Source organism: Berghia stephanieae, chromosome 6 (genome assembly GCF_034508935.2).
Source record: "Berghia stephanieae isolate SIO BIC M18660-M18661 chromosome 6, UCSD_Bste_1.3, whole genome shotgun sequence".
In the NCBI taxonomy this organism is placed as follows: domain Eukaryota; kingdom Metazoa; phylum Mollusca; class Gastropoda; order Nudibranchia; family Aeolidiidae; genus Berghia; species Berghia stephanieae.
In genome coordinates, this window is record NC_088365.1 from 2,414,101 (window position 1) to 2,425,720 (window position 11,620).

General features: G+C 35.6%; 1 protein-coding gene across 1 annotated transcript in view; it reads right to left on the bottom strand.

Annotated features, from left to right (window-relative positions):
• Positions 1 to 9,290: 9,290 nt before the first annotated feature.
• Positions 9,291 to 11,620, bottom strand: part of LOC144975966 (uncharacterized) — a 39,890-nt gene continuing 37,560 nt past the window's right edge. Inside the window, exon 4 of the transcript XR_013646007.1 lies at positions 9,291 to 9,641. The gene's annotated coding sequence lies outside the window, so the exon portion shown is untranslated. The remainder of the gene's footprint in view (positions 9,642 to 11,620) is intronic.

Consider the following 11,620-nt stretch of genomic DNA (forward strand, 5'->3'; position numbering starts at 1 on the left):
GATGAGACTTATTTTTTGTGATGGAGTAAAGTCGGTGTCTGAAAACATTTTAGTTTCGTCAATGAAGGTCTCAATTATGTTTTAGTTGGTTAGGAACTTTTAGACCCTGTATATTTGATATCTAGAATTGTGGATAAGATAAAATCACACACTATTTTAGTCTGAGCTAGGGACCACTTAAAATATCTACCACTCTTGTACTTCTGTCTTGTTTTAGAATCACTTTCATTATCATTATCATCCATGTTTTCAGCAAAATTTTCCTGAACATTATTAATAGTACTACTAACATCATCATGTAATGATTGCATCTCAATTTCCATTTCATGAGAAGAGAAGCTTTGATTTTCCTGTTCACCATCTCTTACAGAGACTTGTAGAGTAGTATTGGCTGAACAGCTAACATTCTGATGAAGATGAACTGACTCTTGTCTTGTTTTTCCCCTCTATTTTTTGCAAGAACCTTCCCACTTTAGTTATTTCTCTAATTGCTAATGGACTTTAGTAGACGTCAATATTCATTTCCTCAGTATGTCCTAGATGCCTAAAGGACATTTCCCTCTTTTCACTTGGAATTTCTAAGAGTGCAAAACGAGTTGAGCTCCTATGTCGAAACTTGTCCGCAATAAGTAGATTTGGTTTTTCAAGTTGATCTCCCATAGTTTAGCAACTGATTGCACACTATTACAACCTATCACATGATCTTCTGACTTCCCTGTATTTGGGAATAGAAATTGATTTGCATCAAAATTCCACTTTCTTGTCGCTCTGCTATCAGCTTTTTAATGGGGGGTGTCACAGTAAAGATTGTTCACAATTATCTTATTAAATTTTATTTTATTAAGAACTGAATTCATCTCACTCCAGTTATATTTCGGTAGGCTTAGATAAACTTTACCTTCTAATATTAGATCGTCTTTCCTTTTATAGCCTTCCCTCGAATTAATTTCTAATTAGTGAATACTTTTCGTTCTACATTCTGTCACGTAGCCACTTATTATAAAAGCTGATAGGTCTAACACTCTACACTCACTTTCTCTCCACAATATATGCCGGACGGCCAGTCACTCTATTCCTATATATATACTGGAAGATTTTTATCTTTTGGGACTTTGTAGATATTATATCTACACCATTAAGACGCCGGAGCTTTTAACTTTGATTGTATAATCTTCAAGGATCAAACCCAAGCCCGCTGTACTACACTATAACCTCTTTCCAATTGCCTGGAAGCGGAATTTTACGAGTCCAATCCTGTTATCAGAGGAATAGATCATCCAAGCCCATCACTTGCCTGGAAACGTAAACTTACGAACCTGACATATTATCATAAGTTACGTAAAATATTCATATCTCTATTTGTAACTGCCACGATCACTGTTTATCTCTTTTAATTAAATTTCATCATTATTTTTATTTCATTGTAAACAAATCGTTAATTGTTTTTCATTTATAGTAACTAGTAAATTCTGGGGCCTCATTCTACATAGATCTTTATGCATAGTCGAGTAGCTCTTTACTCACTTGAGACCATGACATTTTGGAGGGGACACATATAAAGAATTGAATTTATTTAGTTACATATATCTATTTCATCTAACTTTAAAGTTTAAATTGTAAAACTCTTAATTGCCCCACTTGATCATATTTTAATTGAACTCCCTATTTACAGGATTGATTTTTTTTTCCTTTTCATTTCTTCATTTAAATGGAATAGCAATGTATCCATTCATTCTTTCATTCAAATTGAATAGCATTTTATTGATTCATTCCGTCATTCATTTATTCATTCATAAATTATTCATTCATTCATTGTTCATTCATTTATTCATTCATTCATTCATTCATCCATTCATTCGTTTATTCACTCATTTATCCAATCATTCATACATTTATTCCTCCCTTCATTCTTTCATTCATACATTATCCATTCATTCATTCATCTATTCACTCAGTTTTTCATTCATTCATTCATTCCTTGTCCACTTTGTTATTATATCACTCATTTCATTTTGTTGTTTTCCTCATTCATGAATTGTTTTCAATATGTTTACATTCCATAACGATTCATTCACCTATCATCCAATCACTCAGTGTTGTGAACACATTTTGGAACTATTGTAAATCTTACGATATTTTATTGTTTTGTATTTCAGACATCACTGCTAAACACTCTTCAATGCCTAATTACAATTGTTGAACAACCATTGAACAAGAGAGAGGTCCCAGCCACGAACTGAGTTGGTAAATATATCCTTCATTATTCTCTTTTACATGAGTTGGGCATCACATAGTAACTATAGACATCGTGATTTGTTTTGCATAGTGATTTGTTTTAAATGCATTTTTGGCATATTACTGTTACCGAAAACCACTTATATATTATGTTCTGAAAAGTGAGTCTTTAAAAACTAAATAATAATAAAAGGAGTCTACTAGCCGTCGTGTTATATTTAGTGATAGATAACTTGGGATTATTTTGGCATCCTATTATTGTTATCACACTCTAGTATATTAGCGTCATTGCGAATAATTGTACACAAACTAACGACGAGTCACACACATTGGTGATACATTTTTCGTAGTAACATAGTTTAGAGTACACGCGATTGACACATTGTTATTGACACAAGTCATAATAACTACGCATTGTATTGACACATTGCTTTATAAGATATAACGATAAAAGGCATCAAATTCAACATACATAATAAGTTGAAATAAGAGAGAGAGATTTCTAAAAATAGAACAGTTCATTCCAGTAAGTGTAAATAAATAAAACAGTCAGTAACAGTATCCTGTCAATATAATATATATAAAACATCGTAACTAATTTATTGCAACATGGAAGCATATAAAAGATACTTAAGTCTCGCAAAGGACTTAGAAATACCCCAGGAAAGAATATTTTCATGGTGCGAAGAGAAAGTAAAAGAAGAAAAAGAACATGAAGAAAGAATTCGTAGAGAAGAAAATGAAGAAAGAATTCGTAAAGAAGAAAAAGAACATGAAGAAAGAATTCGTAGAGAAGAAAATGAAGAAAGAATTCGTAAAGAAGAAAAAGAACACGAAGAAAGAATTCGTAGAGAAGAAAATGAAGAAAGAATTCGTAGAGAAGAAAAAGAACACGAAGAAAGAATACGTAGAGAAGAACGAGAAGAAAGAGTCCAAGAAAGGGAACTAAAAAGACAAATAGCTTTAGCAGAAGAAGAAACCAAAAGGACCCAAATGATGCTGGAAATTGAAAAAACAAAAACCGGTCATGAAAGAAAACATAATAATAGTGATGAATTTTTCGTGAAACTTCCACGCATGCCAACATACGATGAACGCTCAGACTGTCTAGAATCCTTCTTACACCGATTCGAAGTTCAGGCTAAAGGTTATCGTTGGCCAGAAAGCAAATGGGCCACAGCCTTGATTAACTGCTTATCCGGAGAACCGCTAAAAGTTTTCTATACCTTAACAACTGAAGATGCAGATGACTATGGTAAAATTAAAGACGCTCTACTAAAAAGATTTAGATTAACGGAAGATGGTTACCAGGAAAGGTTTCACACTGCAAAACCGGAAAGTGGAGAAGACTTTAATACATTCGTGAACCGAATTACTCAATTTCTAAATCGGTGGCTTGAGTTGGCAAACGTAAAACAAGACGACTTTGCAGGCCTTTACTATCTCACGCTGAAGAATCGAATCTATCAAGCTTGCAACCCAGATTTAGTCGCATTCTTTAAAGAGAGAAAGCCAGAAAACTTGGACAAATTAAAAATCTACGCAGAAAACTTTAACAGCGCACATCCATTGACACCCCTTAGCAGAACATTGAAGGAACCATACTACGCTGCCGCTGCTCAGAGTCCAGGTACACCTAAAGTTCAGTACTCAAATAGAACGAGCCGATCAATCACTCGGAACACGCAAGTGAAACAAGATGATCATAGTAACAAACCATGGAACAAACAGTTCAATAGAGACCATAGCCGACCCTATCAAAACAAAACAAGAAATAGCACTGACAATAATACTGAGTATAAGAAAACCAACAAACCTATAATTAAATGTCAATATTGTGGAATGAAAGGCCACACAGCAGACAAATGTTACAAAATCGTGGGATATCCGAAAGAAACTGCAAATGCATCACTCCAAACCAGTGTAAATAATCAGACACGAATAATGTCAGGAGAAAATATAAATGTGTATTGCGTGAAAGGTATGTCACTTTTAACACAAACTCACAAATCAGGATCGCTATTTTTTTGTGAAGGCAAAGCTAATGGAACTGATTGCAAAATATTGAGAGACACAGGATGCAGTACAGTAGGAATAAAAGCATCTTTGATCAATGACGAAGACAAAACTGGAAAAACGGTACAATGCATCACATTCAGTGGCACAGTCGAAACCTTTGAAACAGCTAACGTGTACATAGAAACCCCATACTATACAGGAATAGTGGAATGCTGTATACTTCCCAACCCCGTCGCTGATGTTATTGTTGGCAATATAAAAGGTCTTAAAGACAACCCAACAGATGTAAAGGAATGGTCATTAACCCAAGAAACAGCTTGTCTATCAGAAACAAGAAAGATGACTAAGACAACAGAGAAGCCAATGACTATTTCTCTAGAACCACAACAATTTGACAGGAACACGTTCATTGAAGAACAGAAAAAGGACCCGACTTTAACTTCATATTTCAATATCGCAAACAAAGGGACGAAATCAAAAGTTGAATACATCATTGAAAAAGATATTCTGTTCAGGTTACATAGGAAAAGAAACAAAATAGCTAAACAACTGGTCACGCCGAGTATTTACAGAAACAAAATCCTTGGAATAGCGCACGATTCAATAACTTCTGGACATCTTGGGAGCTCTTCCACATTGAAGAGAATATCCGAGAATTTCACATGGCCTGGAATTACTAAAGACGTCCGAGAATATGTGAAATCGTGTGACACATGCCAAAGAAGAGTCGCAAAAGGCAGAATACCGAGATTGCCATTAGAGACAACCCCAGTTATTGAAAAAGTTTTTCAAAAAGTTGCAATTGACATTATAGGCCCTTTAACAAAATCAGATAGAAACCATACACACATACTAACACTAGTCGATTACGCAACCAGGTGGCCAGAAGCGATAGCATTGAAATCAACTACATCGGATCACATAGCTGAAGCATTGATGACAATTTTTACCAGAATAGGCATACCAAATGAGATACTGTCGGACAATGGACCCCAATTTACATCACATATGATGCATGAAACCATGAAACTCATGGGAATCCAACACTCATTCACAACTCCCTACCACCCCCAAGCAAATGGTCTTTGTGAAAGATTTAATGGCACTCTAAAGAATATGTTAAGAAAAGTGTCAGCAGAAAAACCAGATGATTGGGACAGATACTTACCAGCAATCCTATTTGCATATAGAGAAATACCCCAAGAATCTACAGGCTACTCCCCATTTGAGTTGATGTATGGACGATCACCTCGCGGCCCGATCAATATAGTAGCCGACATTTGTAAAGGGAATGAGGAGGACAATAACGAAATTATGTTTGCTTACGAATATGTAAGAAACCTGAAAGACAGAATAGAGGACACATGTAAGCTAGCACAGGAATCCGTCACTAAAAAAGCAGAGAAATACAAGGAATACTCCGATCGAAAAAGCAAGTCAAGAAAATTTGAGATTGGTGACAAAGTACTAATACTCTTACCCGATGACTCGAGTAAACTTTTAGCTACATGGAAAGGACCATTCAAAATAACAGCAGTAAAATCTAATGTTAATTACGAGATTAAAATTAACAACACAACAAAGACATTCCATGCAAATATGCTAAAAAAGTATTTTGATAGAGACACAGTGTCGCAACCTATGTTTACTAATATCGAAGCTTCAAATGCAGGATTAATCATACCGTTGGTCATGGGACACAGACACCCGAGACAGAAAAACAAACAAAAATCGCACAATTGCAACCACCTAAGACAAAAAAGAAGTACGCAAAGTACTTGGGCTCCTAAATTTTTACAGGAAATACATTTACAACTTCGCGCACATCGCGACACCGCTAACAAATCTGACAAAGAATGGGTCACCGAACAAAATTGTTTGGACAGAAGCGTGTCAGAATAGCTTTAACCAATTAAAGGCATTACTCTGTTCAGAACCAATTCTTAAATTACCCGACATATCAAAAGAATTTGTTGTAAGAACTGACGCGTCTGATAAGGGCATCGCAGGTGTACTATTACAGGAGCATGAGGGAACTCTAATGCCTTGCTTATATGCAAGCAGAAAATTATTGGACAGAGAATCACGATACTCTGTAATAGAGCGTGAAGGACTAGCCATCGTCTTTGCTTTAAAGACATTCAGCAGATATCTACTGCTAAAAGAGTTTGTGGTCGAAACGGACCATAAACCACTCACGTACATAAGAAATAACAAAATGAATAATAGTAGAGTACTAAGGTGGAGTCTATTTTTGCAAAATTACACTTTCAGTATCTCTCACATACCAGGCTGTGAAAATATTCACGCCGACCTACTTTCTCGATTAGTATAAACACATGAGAAGGGTATAACTTAACCTCCCATGCATACTGTTAGTTACCTCGCAAACTATGCCAAATCAGAACGCACAATTTCGATAATTTTATTTGTAAACATGATGACCCAACTTAATGTAACATTGAGTATTGTTTGGATATATATACCATACCCATTCATGATTTGGGAAATCTTCTCTTTATCTATTATTGTTATGAATTTTCACTCATTTATGATTAATAATTGAAATGTCAATATTCCATTTACATTTTCATTCATTTCATTCAGAAAATTACCTTCATATCATCGACTTAAATCATGCTTCATTACCATCACTATTGTTTATCACAATGATTTGTAATCACATTGCCATCATGTCGTTCATCACAATGATTTGTAATCACAATCTTTCATTGTTATTGTCGCCCATTCATATACCTACGTTAAAATAAACATTTCCATGTCTAGTTAATAAATAATTTAATTGTAGCACAAATCATAACAATGGATTAATGCTAGAGTATCATGATAGTAAATTTACTTCCGTTTGTAAAATCTATCTTTCCCATAATGGTTAAAGAGTATATTTTAAACGTGGGTGGGGGGTGTCACAGTAAAGATTGTTCACAATTATCTTATTAAATTTTATTTTATTAAGAACTGAATTCATCTCACTCCAGTTATATTTCGGTAGGCTTAGATAAACTTTACCTTCTAATATTAGATCGTCTTTCCTTTTATAGCCTTCCCTCGAATTAATTTCTAATTAGTGAATACTTTTCGTTCTACATTCTGTCACGTAGCCACTTATTATAAAAGCTGATAGGTCTAACACTCTACACTCACTTTCTCTCCACAATCTATGCCGGACGGCCAGTCACTCTATTCCTATATATATACTGGAAGATTTTTATCTTTTGGGACTTTGTAGATATTATATCTACACCATTAAGACGCCGGAGCTTTTAACTTTGATTGTATAATCTTCAAGGATCAAACCCAAGCCCGCTGTACTACACTATAACCTCTTTCCAATTGCCTGGAAGCGGAATTTTACGAGTCCAATCCTGTTATCAGAGGAATAGATCATCCAAGCCCATCACTTGCCTGGAAACGTAAACTTACGAACCTGACATATTATCATAAGTTACGTAAAATATTCATATCTCTATTTGTAACTGCCACGATCACTGTTTATCTCTTTTAATTAAATTTCATCATTATTTTTATTTCATTGTAAACAAATCGTTAATTGTTTTTCATTTATAGTAACTAGTAAATTCTGGGGCCTCATTCTACATAGATCTTTATGCATAGTCGAGTAGCTCTTTACTCACTTGAGACCATGACGGTGGGCAATGTATCCTTTGGAAACAGAACAGGTACCAGTCTCTTACTTCCTTTGCCAGATTGATAGGCCAGTATTAAATTACCAATAAGATGTTTTTCAAGCGGATCTTGGACGCCCTCTACTTGCTGTTGGTCTATCCACATTTCAATTTGAACATCCATCCATTCTGAAACCAAAAGCCTAGATTGTTCTCCACATAGCTAAGTCAACAGATCTCTGACGCAGGTCGCTATCAAGAATTTCCGTATTTGTTTTCTTTATAATATTACATGAACAAAATCCATTTTTCATCATAACATTGAATGCCCTAATTATTTCCTTGCGTGGTAGTTTACATGCTTGCTTGACTTCCATTTCTTCTCTATGTATTCTTTTCAAGTGTCGAGTGAGCTGTGCCTGAGGCTTTCCACAAAACAAACATGGTCGCTTTGGTTTCTTTTTAATTAATTTAATCTGACTTGATAATACAAAAATATATTTAATTAAATCAATGTGATAAACCTTAGTCTTAATTGTGTGTTTCGTAATCTTTTACATATATCTAAGAAGTTTGCTTTAAAAAATTAATCTAAGTGTAATTTCAAAGGATAATAAGTTTTCAGAATAGAAATATGGTATTAGAATAAAGTAAAGTTAAGCGTTCAAAAATCAAACCTTGCAACTGCCTTATTGTATGATAAACAGATATGCAAGGCACTGTAAATTAGAAGACAGTGATGCCAAAACTCCGATTTCATTGGTAAAATTCTGGGTTCCGGGCAATTTCGTCAATTTGTTCCAAGGATAACCCCCTCTACAATCACCACCACATCATCACTACTACTACAACCATCATCACTACCACTACTACTACAACCACCACCACATCATCATCACTCTTAATACCACAACCACCACCACTACATCTTCATCACTAGCACTACTACTACAACAACCACAACCACATCATTATCATCACTACCTCTATTACTACAACCACCAACACCACATCATTATCACTACCACTACTACTACAACTAGCTTACTTATCCGAACCAGCGACCACCTGAGCTCTAGCCCTTCGGTCTTGTGCCATGACGTAGAAGTTAGACTTCTTTTGTAGTTGTTTCAGGTGACTATAAAGTGTGTTACTGATGTTTGGATTTGGTGGGAGGAATGTGCATCTCAGGTCTTCAAGAGGTTGACATTCAAGCAAGTGGTGTGTTACTGTTTCATTGGGGTGTTGACATAGGGACAGGAAGGGAATGCGTCTTTTGTAATTTTGCTTAAATGGTTGTTGAGCGGTATGAATTGCGTATTTAGTTGAAAGACGATGCTTTGCTGTGTCTTCTGAGCTTATTTAGGCAATCAGTCTTTACAGCAGTGGTCATATGGGAAAACATACATCTACCCGTGTTGCTCATTGCCCAACTGTTCATCCATTCTTCTCTCTTATCTGTTTTGATTATTTGTTTCGCTGTGTCTAAGGATACTGGAATTGATGGTTGTAAAAGTGTTGATCCCAGTCTGGCTAGTCTGTCTGCATTGTCATTTTCTGGTATATTTGAATGTCCAGGTATCCACTGGAGAGAAAAGTCTACTCTGTGTGTTGTAAGGAATTCATCTAGTTGAGATCTTAAACTATTGAAGGTTGAGGAGATTTTATCTAAATCAGAGCTGGGAGAACCGATTTGGAGTCTGTGAAGATGACAGTGTTTTAAAGTCTTGAAGGGTTAAGCTGGAAAACAGAAGAAAGGTGTCGCAGTGAGGCTTCTATACTAATACAACTACCAACACCACCACATCATCATCATTAACAACCACCACCACCATCACATAATCATCACCACCACCACTACCATTACTACATCCATTACTGCCAAATCATCTGAACTAACACCACTACAACCACCACCACCACATCATCATCACTATCACTACTACTACAACCACCAAACCACATCATATTTAACAACCACCACCACCACCACCACATAATCATCACTACCACCACTACCACTACTTCATCCAATACTCCAACATCATCTGAACTAACACAACTACAACCACATCATCATCACTACAACCACAGCTACAACCACCCGCCCCACATCATCATCACTACCAGTACTACTACAACCACCACCACATCATCATCACTACCACTACTACAACCACACCAACACATCATCATCACTTCCACTACTACTACAACAACTTAAAAACCAATTAATGGAAACAGTTTAACAGGAATATTCTTTGATGAATCCTTGTATTAATTATACCCAACCCTATTTTCTGTAAACAGTGAACCAGTCACCCTCTTGTCTAAATTCCATGACTCATTTATCCCGACCTTATGTGATCTTGGTGCTGATGACTTTCGAACAGCCTGGTTGACCAATGTAATGTTGGCCAAAATGTTGTTACTGATGGTACATAAAGGGGGTCTGATAAACACGAACATTTTATTGTATACAATGACCACCTACCATCATGGAGAGCCAGCAAGCATATCTTAGAACATTTACTATCACTGTCACGGTGTGCGTCTGGTACTGAGTATTCTTCGTTTATATTATCCTTGTGTACAGAGTTACAGAGTGGTCTGGATCCAATTCCATTCCTAAGTAAATAAAAGAAAAGCTTAATTAGGAATGAAACAAATTGCACAATGTAACGTAGATAACTCTCTCACATGTGGGTCTTCTCAGAAAGTGTTAGAGTAGAATGTGGGCATTCGTAAAAATGAGTTAAATGAAATAATTTTTTACATTTAAATTCAACACACAACTCTTTATCACAAAATTTAAATGACAAATATCAAGATCATCTTGGAAAAGTGGTAAGTCTGCGTTAGAACTTGTTTCAATGTCACTACTGTCACTATCTGGTAGGTAGTCAGACTCTTTGTCATCACAGTCCTCATCGGAATAGGGGATTGACTCCTTTAAACAAACAATCCCGTGTTAATGATAACAAAATGTAATTGCCTCCTCAAACTATTTCATTCACACCCCCACCCCTTCCTAAAAAAAAGCAATAGAAAGATCATTTACAAAAATAAGCATATTTCACATACCACAAAAGCATGATACGATAGACCGATAGAGGCGCTTGTGGAATTTGGATATATATATGATATTCGTTTTCAAGACTTGGGCTTGTTTTACGATGATGATTGAGTTTAAGCAAATGCTGGATTTTTTCGTCAGAAGATTCTGGTGACAAAACAATTTTTAAAATCAATTCGGCACTGGACAAGGGTTGCAGTCCCTAAAATGATGGCAGCCATGATGGTTGTTTATGCTGATTTTACAATAGAAACAAGCTGCCACCTTAGCGATTTGCTGCACAGTCACATTTTTGTAAATAGTAATTTATTATAATTTTTTAATGGGTTACTTTTTAAAACAAATCCTAAGTGACTTGTGACATGGACACTGGAATGTCTTTTCTACCCTAACTCTACCAATTTTAACAAATGTCACAATAACACGTAAATAATAAACACAACAGAACATCATGTCTCTTAAGGTATAGAACAACAGGTTTAGAGCCATAGAAATACAAACAAAAATTATACATTCTAATTTAACTATAATTGATATATAGAAGTTGAATTGAGAATTCATCTCATGTCCTTTCCATTACGCAAATAAGTATGAGCGGTATTGAGCCAAATTTTAGTGACGAAGAGAATGATTTGCTCAAGTT